A 14,223-nucleotide genomic window follows, 5' to 3' on the forward strand; every position below is an offset into this window, starting at 1 on the left:
ATAATAAATTAAAATTAAAAAAAATTATTAAAAAATATATATATATATAATTATATAAAAAAATTATTAATGAAAAAAAATTAATATTTATATATATGTATAAATAAAATTATTTTGTTTAAATGGCGAGATAAAAGATCAAATAAAACAAATCAAATAAATCAAATATCCGATAGTATATATATATAAATAGAATAAAATAATAAAATAATAATAATCGTAAAATAATAAAATAAAATGAAACAATCAAATCTGATAAATAAATGTATATATATAATAATAAAATCAAATCAGATAAATAATGATAATAATAATAATGATGATAATGATAATAAAAATAATAACGATAATAATATTAATCAAATCTAATAATAACAATAATAATAATAGTAAAATCAAACAAAAAATATATATATATAATAATAAATAATAATAAATATAACAATAAAGTAAAATAAATAATAATACACATATACATATATATAATAAAATTTCGAAATCAAACATATATATCTATATATCTAATATGTTTGGTCGTACGTGGTCATGGGACGAGAAAGATCGCTGTCACCAATCGTGATAGCTGCCCACAGTCGTCCACGACGAGGGCTACGATCAAAGAAACCACCTCACGATCTTCACAACCGACACCGGCCTGGCCTTTACAAAAGGACGGAGATGAAGACGAAGAGGAGGGGGGATTCTGGGCTTCTCTCGGCCAAAGATATAATCAAGAAAAAGAGGACTTTGGTTTTCTCTAGGCGAAGCACATACTCACATGAAAAAAAAAAGCAAAGAAGAAGAAGGAGGAGGCTGACCGGCCAAAGAAGAACTGAAAAAAAGCGAGGATCCAGAGGAAGATGAAGCCAGAGGAGGAGCCTGGAGGAAGCCGAACCCAGAGAAAAGAAGACAGACTTCGGAATGAGCCGGAGGAGGATGGAGCCAGAGGAGGACCGGCCGAAGAAGAGTTGAACAGAGCGACGAAAAAGAAGAAGAATGTTCAAAAGACTATGTCGGCCACGTTTGCTGCTCTCAGAGCTCGTCGTCATTGATCCCTTCGAGTTCATCGATGGCATCGCCAGTCTCTTCTTCCCCGACACCGTCGTTGTCATCAGGCGATGGTCTAGATCGCACGTTGCACGCCATGTCTCATCTGAGCAATGACTGGAACAATGCTACAAAAAGAAACATGATCGGACTGGCCAAAGAAGGAAGAAGAAGAAGAAGAAGAAGAAGAAGAAGAAGAAGATAAAGATAGGAGAGGAAGCGGACCAAGGAGAAGATCGTTCTTTAACGTTGCCGGCGAGCTCCAATCTAAAACACAAACCATGATAAGGATTTCCTTCCCAACGTGGAAGGAACCTGCAAGAAACGAAGAAAACAGATGAAAGAAAGAAGAAAAGGACGACCAGCGAAGGAAATGAGGAGAAGAAAGAAGAAGAAAAAAGAAGATTCTTGTCTCTAGCTCTCTACCAAAATATACATATATAGATAAAAAAAAATAAGATGTGGCCGTCAATGTCATCCTTCCTCACCGCCGAAGAGAGCAGCAAATGACAATTCTCCAAAAAAAAAATAATAAAAAAAATTAAAAAAAAAAGAAGAAGAAGGTCCATACACGTAAACAAGTTTTTGGCCTCATGCTTCTCATGCTTTGGTTCTCAGCCTCTCAACACCGTCTCGTGTGATGACGATGGGCTTCATCTATAGAGTTACACAATGCGCTCGCTCGACACTATTAATTAGAGTTCCATTTGAAGCGCTGATCAGAGAGAAACAACAGTGATTGATTTCAAGTATAAGGAACAAGGTTAGCTTCAACTTCGTAGATAAGGAAGAAGTCGACAATGAGGATGACTGCTTCAAAGCTATTGACAAGTTGATCGCTCAAGTTATCAAGACCGAAGATGTCAAGAAGCTCCAGGACGTCTGAATCTACACCGTCAATGATCTCATGGTTCATATCAAGAAGAGCTTGATAGTGAGCAAGAGCTTAACTGGTAGTGATCTCCTCATCAAGCGCAAGTCAGTTATCAAAATCACTACCGGGGGGAGTCCAGGCGCTGGACAAGTTTCTTGGTTGCCGGATTGAGACGCTGAAGTGTTCGATGAATTCCAAGATCAGAGCAAAAGCCAAAATTTTGAAATAACATATCATAAAAAATACGAAGATATGTTTATAGAATTGTGTCTAACTGCGAACCATGATAACCCTCCTCTAGATCATTTCATGCAGTCCAAAGTTTGCTATTTCATGGATTGAGAAAACAATATTACTTGAAGAGGAGCATCAGGAAGTTATCATGAGAGTGCGCCCACTGTGCTGAATCAATAGAAACAAAAAGGTTTGAAGCAGAAGTTTGGAAAGGGATGGGAGTGATTGATATTCGGACAAGCTTTCCCAAAATGGGGTTCAAACATCACTGGTGTGCTCCATAGTAAGATACGTGGTGTTCTTTGCTCTCAAGAGGCCAAGAAGGCAAGCTACCATTGCCCTTGTGTTTGTGCTTGTCTATCGTATATTGTTACCCAGAAAGCTGAAGTGTGGATTCCTAATGTAAATGGTCCTATGTTGTTGACCATGTATTAAATTCCAACGTCCATTTTTTTTATTATTATTCTCTGGTGAATGATGTTTACTGGGTATTGTTATAAAAATGGATCTTATGTGAGAGTTACTTTTGAAACAGTTATATCTTCAAAGTAAATATATATATGTATATATAGAGTATATGAGAGAGAGAGAGAGAGAGAGAGCATAAGAAGCATGCAATGGAACGTTATGCATGTATACTCACATGCATACTTCATAAATATATATATATATATATAATATCCAAAAGCTGGTCCCATCACATGGAAATGAATAACAATATATATATATATATATGTATGAATGTGAAGCATGTTTGAAGAAAAAGAAAAAAATGCAGCCTAACATTACATTGAGGGACCCGCCATTTAGTGTAAATAATAAATAAATAAAATGATTAAAGATCCCTTGCAAGTGACCAAGTGCTGTATATTATATTTGCAACCAGCATTGTGGGAATAGTGGAGCTCTTCTTTCCCTGCAATTGCATGCCACTGAAATTTAGTCAAGCCTTTCTCCAAGTCGCAAATAATAATAATAATAAATAATGATAATCAAGTACGTTGTGAGATAGGAGAAAAAGCATGATGCATACTCACATCAAAAAAAAAATTGTCAAAGCGTAAAGAAATCAGCATCATTCTATTCACCCAGAACAAGAGAATCATTGGTTTGGAATTCAGACAACACTATATGCCAATGCGTGTGATGAAGCCACCATGCATGCAAATTCCAGTAGAGGCTTGAGTCAAAAGGATTGTGATGATGTTGTTTATAAAGAAAATTAAATATAATAAATTGCATGATTGTTCACGTGAATATATATATATATATATATGTATGATATAGAAGCATGCAATGTGTTCTGTGAGATAAAAATAAATAAATAAATCAGGACCATGTTATAGTCCGCATGCATGCTCATGATATGGAAAAAATTCCAAAAGGCATGGGCCCACCGTGAAAGAGATACCTCAAAAAAAAATGAGAAGCATGTAGGTTTAAAGAAGCATTAAAAAAATTAATAAAAATAAACAAAAATGGGACCCACCATGTACAAAGATATGAACATGATGAATATATAAATATATATATATATATATATGAATATCCCAATATATATATACCCATCCCAAGGAAATAAAAATACAATCTCGAGAAAACAGTGGCATTGAGACATACAAGACAGCAGCGAGGCATGCAAAACGATGATGAGAAATTTGCAGTGTCATATAATAATATATATATATAACAAAACAAAAATCAAAACCAAAGCATCCAAGTCAAGATTCAAAATATGAAGAGAGTCAAGACTTGAAATCCATATAAATCGACAATTGAACTAAACAGTGTCAAGACATCATAAGTCGAAAACCTAAAGAGTTTCATAAGTCAATATTCAAAAAAATCCATATAAATCGATAATTGAACTCAGCAGTGTTAAGACATCCAAGTCAAAGACCCAAAGAGTTTCACAAGTCAAAATACAAATCATCAATTGAACTCAGTGGTCTCAAGACATCATAAGTCAAAGGCCCATAGAGTTCACAAGTCAAAATACAAATCGACAATTGAACTCAATGGTCTCAAGACATCATAAGTTGAAGGCCCAAAGAGTTCACAAGTCAAAATATAAATCGACAATTGAACCCAGTGGTCTCAAGACATCAGAAGTCAAAGACCCAAAGAGTTCACAAGTCAAGATACAAATCGACAATTGAACCCAGTGGTCTAAAGACATCATAAGTCAAAGACCTAAAGAGTTTCACAAGTCAAAATATAAATCAACAATTGAACTTAGCAGTCTCAAGACATCAAAAGTCGAAGACCTAAAGAGTTTCACAAGTCAATATTCAAAATTCCTATAAATCGATAATTGGACTCAGAAGTGTCAAGACATCATAAGTCAAAGACCCAAAGAGTTTTACAAGTCAAGAATTGAAGAAAGTTTCACAAGCATAAAAGCCGAAGCTTATAGAAAGTCAAAATCAAGTTTATGATTCATCAACATAGAGGATCCGGAACTTGAAATACAAATCAAATCCAAAATGCAAAAAAATGTCCAAGACACAAGTTTGGGCACAAGTTCATAAGTCAAGATGATTTCAAATTTCTTGTATTTTCAATGAAATCTATGAATTCATATTTATTAAAATGAATGAAATTAATTGTCACAAATTGTTTCCTTTTCCACACTTATTTCTTAATCGGAGGTTCCTGCGATAATGTCCAGGGTAATTAACATTAAGGGCTTGCCCCTAATGGAAGTCATGAACCCATAATCTCTTAAAGTCATAAAAATTAAATTTGATTTGTAATACATTTATTTTAACCAGTCCAACCCTAATTAAAGGCCGGGTGAGAAAAAAGGAGTCCAAAGTTAGCTCTGTCGAGTTCACCTATATTATGGAAGGAACTTGTGATTATGTAATTAATGAAATTCTTATCATACTAACTGTTGATCGTGACCCACAAACATATAAAGAAGCAATGGCTTCTAGGGATGCCGCTTTTTGAAGAGAAGCAATAAATGATGAAATGGATTCGATTATATTGAATAATACATGGGTCTTAGTGGACCTACCTCCACGGTCTAAGGCAATTGGCTGTAAATGGTTATTTAGGAAAAAATATAGTATAGCCAGAACATTACAAACCTTCAAGGCTCGGTTAGTAGCAAAAGGATTTAAGCAGAAAGATGGCATAGATTATTTTGATACCTATGCTCCAGTTGCTCGTATGACCTCTATTCGAGTTCTTATGGCTATAGCATCTATTTATAAGCTACATGTGCATCAAATGGATATTAAAATTGCATTTTGAATGGTGATCTCAATGAGGAAATATACATAGAACAGCTTGAAGGATTTATTTTACCTGGAAATGAAAAGAAAGTTTGCAAATTAGTTAAATCTTTGTACGGACTAAAACAAGCGCCTAAACAATGGCATGAAAACTTTGATTCTATAATTATAAAACATGGTTTTAGGCATAACAATGCTAATAAGTGTATTTTCTACAAATTCGTAGAGAATTATAGTGTTATAGTTTTTCTATATGTTGACGACCTATTAATTTTCGGCACGAATTTGGAAGGTATTAGTGATACTAAACGGTATCTAACTTTCAATTCAAAATGAAGGATTTGGGTGAATTAGATACAATTCTTGGAATTAAAGTGCGCAGAAATAGTGGGAGTATTGTGTTAAGTTAAAGTCATTATATTGAAAAGATACTAGATAAGTTCAAGCATCTTAAATTTAAGGAATGCAAGACTCCTCATGACCTTCAAGTTAAACTAATTGAGAATCCTAATAGAGCTATTGCACAATTAGAATACGCTAGTGCCATAGGATGTCTCATGTATGCCTCACATTGTACAATACTAGATATAGCATTTGTTGTATGTAAATTAGCTAGATTTACAGGTAAGCCTAGCTTTGAGCACTGGAAGGGAATAACTAGGGTGCTTGGATATTTAAAACGAACTAGTAATTTAAGTTTGCATTATAATACTTTCTGTAGTGTGCTCAAAGGCTACACAGATGCAAGTTGGATCACTAGTGCAAGTGATCAAAGTTCGACTTCTGGATGGATTTTTACCATAGCTAGAGGTGCTATTAGTTGGGCATCCAAGAAGCAAACTTGCATCTCACATTCAATAATGGAGGCTGAGTTTATAGCCTTGGCGGAAGCTGGTAAAGAGGTTGAATGGCTTAGAAATCTATTAATGGAAATGGATTTGTGGGCACAACCGGTGCCTCCAATTTCTATTTTTTGTGACAGTGAGTCGACTCTGTCTCATGCCCATAATAAAGTTTATAATGGAAAGTCTAGACACATTGGGCTAAAACATGAATATGTCAGACAATTAATTAATGATAGAGTAATAGGCATCATATTTGTGAGAACAAATAATAATTTAGCAGATCCATTAATGAAAGCACTGTCTCTAGATAAAATTATTGCAAGTATAGCCAAGATGGGATTAAAACCCTTATAATTGCTGGCAATGGCACCCTACCTCATTCTAGCACATCATTAGTTTCGCGGTTCAAGGGGTAAGAACAAGTTGTTGTGAATTGCCAGTACATGAGTATCATAGTTGAACTAAGGGTGAGATATAGTTAAAATATTTCTTAATGAGTAGACTATGTGTTGGTTTGATCCCACCTAAATAAGTATAGAAGTGGAGCCACTTCTAACAAGAGTTAAGGGTGTATCTCTTGGAAATACTTATGATTGCAGGATGAGCGCATGGACATATTAAAGTGCTACCAATATATATCTTTTTAACTAGAAGGGTGTGAGTGTGTGTGTTTGTTCTCCGGTCAAGACATATAGGATAATTGGTTCAAGCAACCTAGCTACCACTTTTTCCGTTTTGGCTTTGAGAGCTTACAATAAAAGAATGGTTAAAATCTAATGATACCATTCTTTATGCATACTGATGTTGTATGGAGACATGTGATTGTTAATATTAACAATCTAGTGGGGGAATGTTATATAGATTGTTAATTTAAATAAATGTAACTATTAGGCCAAAAGATGTAACCTTTCAAAAACATCTATTAAGTATAATTAAATTAATTAACATGTTTTGAAAGAGTGTTGTGTCTTTTCAATGATACTATTAAACCAAAAAGATGTGACACTTAACAAGCATATTTTGAGAGTTAATGGTTCATTAAGTGATAAGTTATTACTCTTCAAAGAATTCTTTTGAAGGTTATAATATTGGTTAATTCAAGCCATTTGATGATAGAGGTCATATTTGCATTGAAACGACTTTGTCTTCAACCTTTCTTTCTAATAGTAAGGTTTTGGAAAATCACTTTTTCCTAAGTCATGATCTGTGGTTGTATCCTGAGAGAGACGCCATAAAACCCTCTTAGAAGATCTTTGTGATAGGGCACACAAATCTCTCTAAGGACAGCGGAAATGTGCCTCTGAATTAATCTTGTGTGACAAATCAGTACACCAACCCTGATAATTCCTAATATGTAATTGGAGTTCTAGAGGTGTGTGGGTTGTGCACAAGCTGCACAGCCCCTCCTGGAAGCTGTGCGGCCTCCTATGCAGCCGCACACTAGGTCACACATCCCAGGTTGGGAGGTGTATGGCTATGCATGCATGTGGAGTGCCTTATTAAGCCCGTTTTAATGTCTTCTATTTGGGTTTCTTCTCCCTTCCTCTCTTATCCTTTCCTCCTCTTATCCCTTACCATTCTTTGAAGGTTAAGGGTTTAGTTTAGTCAATCTTTTGGCCTTGATGTTGGTGCTTGGCGATTAATCCATCTTTGCTCGAGGTAAATTCTCATTCTCTCCTTCTTTCTTTATTTGTTTGATGAATAAAGCTAGGGTTAGATTGTGAACTTGACTCAGAGCTTGATCCTTGTCATTCTTCTTACTTATTGTTGGTGGAACTTGAGAGGAGTGTTTGCATTGATTTGTATCCATTCGACCTAGAGGAATCCTTATACCTTCTTCTTCCTTATTTTGGGTGGGTGGGGGTTACTATAGATTTAATGTAACAATGCTTAAACTTAGTTATTTCTTTGAATTCTTTGGTTTGTATTAAAGCTCAAACAATTAGGAATTCATTGGTGACCTTGAAACCTAGTGTTGAGCCAACCCTAGAATCGAATTAAGGTCGCATGCCATGCTTAAGCCTAGGGTTTCAATCTTTTGTTTTCTTTATTTAATTTCTTGCTTGTTGGTTTCTTGTGTCTATTTGGGTGGTTAGGTAGTGAAGGTTTATTGTGAGGCAAGGAGAGATGGAGGAATAGCATGCCTGAAGCTTTCTTGCCTAAATGTGAGTGGGGTTTTATGATGCATAATTCTTTTGGAATATCACTTGTGAATTTTCATGGTTTTAAGTTGCAAGCTTTCTATGGTTCTATCATCTTGAAATGATCTTTCGATGCATTTCTATATTATTGAACTATGAGCTAGAGTCTCGATATGTGATGATTATGTCTATGTGTATATACGTATATTGTTTTATCGACTTGGAATTGAAGTATAGCACTTATATTATTGTTACACCTACAAGTGGCTATGATGGTGATGGGGTTTTAACCCACCTACTGCAGTAGGAGGTTCCCACAGGCTAGCCTAGAGAGGTGGCATGGAGGATCCAGCTTTACTTATCCATTTCAGGTGCCTCGTAGAACCCTAAATGGATGATACACCAGGATCACAAAGTCACCATACGGAACCGGTGGGTCAACGTCAAGGGCATGAGGACCTTGATGGCTTTGAACTTAGCTGTGGCCATTGTGAAAGTTTATAGAGTTTTCTAGACCACTACTTGTTTTCTTGACATAAAAACTTCATATTTTGAAGAGTTTATGTTTTATGCAAAGTAACCTTGAAATGTGATCTCTTGTAAATTATTGGGAAAGTAAATTGATTTGATGATGAGCATCATGTTTTATGGTTTGAAACTCGTATTTTATTTGAGGCAAAGGTATCATTTATAATGATTATGGATTTCATCTATATTTATATATAGATGGTTAAACTTAGTTGTTTCTTTGAATTCTTTGGTTTGGATTAAAGCTCAATCCATTAGGAATCCATTGGTGACCTTGAAACCTAGTGTTGAGCCAACCCTATGATCGAATTAAGGTCGCATGCCATGCTTAAGCCAAGGGTTTCAATCTTGTGTTTTCTTTATTTAATTTCTTGCTTGTTGGTTTCTTGTGTCTATTTGGGTGGTTAGGTAGTGAAGGTTCATTGTGAGGCAAGGAGAGATGGAGGAATAGCGTGCCTGAAGCTTTCTTGCCTAAGTGTGAGTGGGGTTTTATGATGCATAATTCTTTTGGAATATCACTTGTGAATTTTCATGGTTTTTAAGTTGCAAGCTTTCTATAGTTCTATCATCTTGAAATGATCTTTCGATGCATTTCTATATTATTGAACTATGAGCAAGAGTCTCGATATGTGATGATTATGTCTATGTGTATATACGTATATTGTTTTTATCGACTTGGAATTGAAGTATAACACTTATATTATTGTTACACCTACAAGTGGCTATGATGGTGATGGGGTTTTTAACCCACCTACTGCAGATAGGAGGTTCCCACAGAGCTAGCCTAGAGAGGTGGCATGGAGGATCCAGCTTTTACTTATCCATTTCAGGTGCCTCGTAGAACCCTAAATGGATGATACACCAGGATCACAAAGTCACCATACAGAACCGGTGGGTCAACGTCAAGGGCATGAGGACCTTGATGGCTTTGAACTTAGCTGTGGCCATTGTGAAAGTTTATAGAGTTTTCTAGACCACTACTTGTTTTCTTGACATAAAAACTTCATATTTTGAAGAGTTTATGTTTTATGCAAAGTAACCTTGAAATGTGATCTCTTGTAAATTATTGGGAAAGTAAATTGATTTGATGATGAGCATCATGTTTTATGGTTTGAAACTCGTATTTTATTTGAGGCAAAGGTATCATTTATAATGATTATGGATTTCATCTATATTTATATATAGATGGTTAAACTTAGTTGTTTCTTTGAATTCTTTGGTTTGGATTAAAGCTCAATCCATTAGGAATCCATTGGTGACCTTGAAACCTAGTGTTGAGCCAACCCTATGATCGAATTAAGGTCGCATGCCATGCTTAAGCCAAGGGTTTCAATCTTGTGTTTTCTTTATTTAATTTCTTGCTTGTTGGTTTCTTGTGTCTATTTGGGTGGTTAGGTAGTGAAGGTTCATTGTGAGGCAAGGAGAGATGGAGGAATAGCGTGCCTGAAGCTTTCTTGCCTAAGTGTGAGTGGGGTTTTATGATGCATAATTCTTTTGGAATATCACTTGTGAATTTTCATGGTTTTAAGTTGCAAGCTTTCTATAGTTCTATCATCTTGAAATGATCTTTCGATGCATTTCTATATTATTGAACTATGAGCAAGAGTCTCGATATGTGATGATTATGTCTATGTGTATATACGTATATTGTTTTATCGACTTGGAATTGAAGTATAGCACTTATATTATTGTTACACCTACAAGTGGCTATGATGGTGATGGGGTTTTAACCCACCTACTGCAGTAGGAGGTTCCCACAGGCTAGCCTAGAGAGGTGGCATGGAGGATCCAGCTTTACTTATCCATTTCAGGTGCCTCGTAGAACCCTAAATGGATGATACACCAGGATTACGAAGTCACCATACGGAACCGGTGGGTCAACGTCAAGGGCATGAGGACCTTGATGGCTTTGAACTTAGCTGTGGCCATTGTGAAAGTTTAGAGAGTTTTCTAGACCACTACTTGTTTTCTTTAGATAAAAAATTCATATTTTGAAGAGTTTATGTTTTATGCGAAGTAACCTTGAAATGTGATCTCTTGTAAATTATTGGAAAAGTAAATTGATTTGATGATGAGCATCATGTTTTATGGTTTGAAACTCGTATTTTATTTGAGGCAAAGGTATCATTTATAATGATTATGGATTTCATCTATATTTATATATGTGTTATGAAAATTGTTGTATCATTAAAGTTTATACTTTTTGCAGAAGCTTAACTGTTAATGTTTATTCAGTTCAGTTCGTTATTCTGCCAAATTTATGCTAACCCACTCACTAAGTGACTTTAGTTACTCACCCTCTCTCTTCCTTCCAGGCTCTAGTGACTGTTAGTATTGTGGCGGGATGAAGTGTTGACCATTCATTATTTTTCTTTCTTCACTCATTTCCTGTATCATATATGTTTATTTTTTAGCATGGACATGTTGTATAAGAATATGGATTCACTAGTGTGTCTAAACTCTTTATGCATTGTTTGTTTACTTATCTAGTTTTTGGAAATTTCATTGTACTTATGACACAGTGCATTTCTTGAATTCTATTATCATGTCATGTTGTTAATGTTTCTCTTGTGCACCTTTGAGTTTTCTGTTTTGTCTACTGTGCATAGTGTTGTTATTTCAGGAATTTTATTAGCCTTGCGGTGACTCGAGGGTAGAGTCGTGTGGGTATTCCTCCTCATGTCGTCATGGTAGTTGTAGCATCCTAAGGCCCGTAGGTCGGGGCATGACACAAGCCATGTATTCTAGTTCAATTATTTTTTGTTTTAATTATTGTGAAGTATCAATGGTGGAACAACGAAATATATAAAACGGAGTCAGTATATAAGTTTGACTATCATCTATAATGTGAATATATATATATATATATATAACAATTATGGTTCAATGAAAAATTAATTGAAATCTACCAAAATAAAAAAAAATTTGTTAAAAGTTTATATTCATGTCCTTAAACCCAAAATAATAATAAAATAATAAAATAATAAAAGTAGAAAGACCCAAATGTAATTTTAGTTTTAGGTTTTCGAAGATTGTGAAAGAATAAAAAAAAAAGAAGACTAAGGAATGTGAGACCGAAAATATGGGTACTTTAAAACTTTAATATATGTATAATGCCCTTTATACTTTCCATAAAAATATTTAAATATGACATTCTATTTTTCCAATTTAGCGAAATCGATTTAATAGTTATATACAACAACTATTATTAAAATTTTTAAAATTTCTTTTTGATCATCTGACCCCACAAAATTTCATGTGGTTTCGCCAACAATCGCCATACTAAGATGGTATCATCAAATTAATGAAGGAATTATGAACAACCATTTACCAATAGTCAAATAAGAGACATATAAGTAAAATATTATTAGTCTTTTTTCCTCTATTGGAGAATGCGTTTTGAACCATGATTTACTTGTGATTATTTTTACAAGATGGATACCACTGTGGTTTGTTATTCAAGGGGCTCACTAATAGCGTGACGGAATTAGTCACTTTAATGCCTGTCTACTTGCCCATACTAGTGATAAGTGCTTGTGTATAAGTAATACGAAATATTCTTTTTTTACATTGAGCATTACTTTTCTCAGACTTTATCACTTATTCTTGTGTATATGTGTTCTTTTGTGCATGCGGGGTTGTGGAGATAATTGTGACAAAAAGGAACCAAAAGTAGATCATGGATGCATTTGATGATGAAGTCTTGGAGTGAACAAACGTGAAGACACAAGTTGTGTGCTCAAAGACATATGAGTGTGTGCCAATTTCCATTGTGCTTGAGCGGACACGCTAATTGGAAGGGCACAAAGGAAGTCACACTTATGTATTCCAACTTGTGCAATGCTAGCAAGATCTTTGCCAATGTGGTTTAGTTGAAGACGTGACGCGATCTACTGCATGAATGTGTTCCCATCCATGTGTCCTTGATGAAAATTGTGGATTTGGGAGTGTTTTGGCGAAGCACTGTAGTAGCTACTGTAGCAAAATCACTATGCAATTACTGTTCACAGCTCGCAGGAAATCAACTTCTAGAAATTCACACGGGCGTGTGGAAATTCCACATGCCCGTGTGGATGCCCGATTCCAGCCCCTATAAAAGCCGCGATTTCAAACATTTTAAGGGATCCTTTTCAAATCCTTTTCCCATCTTTTCCCCATCTTTGGAGGCGCTCGTTGCTAGGGTTTGGAGAGGCTTTGCCTAAGTTTTTGGAGTGGTTCTACGGCCTTCGACATCGCGTTCCTTCAGAAGAGAGTTATTGGGGGAGCTTTCATCGACATCGATTCGGCGAGGTGTGCCCTAGGCTTGACGAGGGAACCTTTGGAGAAGACAAGGCAATTCCACAAGATCATCAATACGAACTATGAGGGGGTTTTACTTATTGATTGCATGCTTTTAAATTCGATTTCATTGTTGTTTGTATATTGCTCCATGGAGAGCTAAACCCCTAGTGGATGCTTGGACTTGTAAACCCTAGGATATTTCGTTTCATTGACTCTTGTTTTGCTTCTTTAATTAATGTTTTAATTGAGTTCCAACCTTGAATGCTTGTTGTATTGATTTTTCCTTAGAGTGACATTAGGGTTGAGAATCTCTTTTAGTAATCCTTGTGGACGAGTGACACACCATGAGGGTTAGACAAAGCATGGTTGGAGAGGGTCGAGAAGGTGAGTCGGGAGGTAGCGGAACGTCCCCTTTCCCTTCTGATGTGATTTATCCTACATCCATATTCCAAAAGTTCTTTGCTATCATGATAGAGTAAAATGCTAAGAGACAAACTCCACTGGGGCTTAGTTTCGCAAGCAACAAAGTGAAGTGTTGAAGTAATCCTTAGTGATGGGGTTTAATTGTGACTAAGGGTCTTTCGCTTGGACCAAAGAGTTAAATCTATACTAGGAATAGGGTTTATCACTTGGAGTCCCCAGAGCTTCTTGCAACCCACACAGTGTGAGGCGTCTAGAGTATTCCTTTCCGCCAGGGCATAGTGTAAGGGTTAGTCACGGTTGACCGTAGGTTTGGGACCATGTGTCTTAGGATTTCCACGACTCATTAGACATCAATTATGAGGCATAATGAGGAGTCTTGCACTTGAAAAAAATAATCCTAGGGTGAGCAATGTCCGGTGCCCCATTTTCTATCGATTGTTTTTCTTTATTTCCATTGCGTCTCTTCCTTCTTTTCTGTATTTTCATTTGCATTGATATTGTTCACACAACTCTTGAATCATCTTTACCATAGTTAGTAGCAATTCTAGTGTTTCTAAGCACTATTCCCTGTGGATACGACTACCCACTCACTAGGGTACTTTATTACT

Source organism: Dioscorea cayenensis, chromosome 18 (assembly GCF_009730915.1).
Source record: "Dioscorea cayenensis subsp. rotundata cultivar TDr96_F1 chromosome 18, TDr96_F1_v2_PseudoChromosome.rev07_lg8_w22 25.fasta, whole genome shotgun sequence".
Lineage (NCBI taxonomy): Eukaryota > Viridiplantae > Streptophyta > Magnoliopsida > Dioscoreales > Dioscoreaceae > Dioscorea > Dioscorea cayenensis.